Source organism: Bison bison, unplaced genomic scaffold (assembly GCF_000754665.1).
Source record: "Bison bison bison isolate TAMUID 2011002044 unplaced genomic scaffold, Bison_UMD1.0 scf7180017864380, whole genome shotgun sequence".
In the NCBI taxonomy this organism is placed as follows: Eukaryota; Metazoa; Chordata; class Mammalia; order Artiodactyla; family Bovidae; genus Bison; species Bison bison.
In genome coordinates, this window is record NW_011494952.1 from 5,672,507 (window position 1) to 5,673,140 (window position 634).

Genomic DNA, 634 nt, shown 5'->3' on the forward strand with positions numbered 1-634 from the left:
TACAAATCTAGAAATATTCTACAAATGCTCAGCAAGATTGTTTTTTTTTTAATTTTAAATAAAAATGCTATAGGTAAAATAGCAATTAAAGAAAATAACAAAAATGTCATTTTTGTAAGAAATGACAAAATTTATGTAAGAAAATAACAAAAAAGGTTAAGCTAAAACTAGAAATTAGTGTTTTGGTTTAGTATTGTAAGTTTATTTAATTCATTGTAAGTTTATTTAATTCATAAAAAGGATTTATCTGGGATTCCTTTAAACAAAAAGCATCCATATGTGGTTAGTGTTTATTTTTTTTTATTTTTTTTTTAGTTTCTTTAGGTAGATATATTCCTAAGTATTTTATTCTTTCCATTGCAATGGTGAATGGAATTGTTTCCTTAATTTCTCTTTGTTTTCTTATTATTAGTGTATAGGAATGCAAGGGATTTCTGTGTGTTGATTTTATATCCTGCAACTTTACTATAGTCATTGATTAGTTCTAGTAATTTTCTGGTGGAGTCTTGAGGGTTTTCTATGTAGAGGATCATGTCATCTGCAAATAGTGAGAGTTTTACTTCTTCTTTTCCAATTTGGATTCCTTTTATTTCTTTTTCTGCTCTGATTGCTGTGGCCAAAACTTCCAAAACTA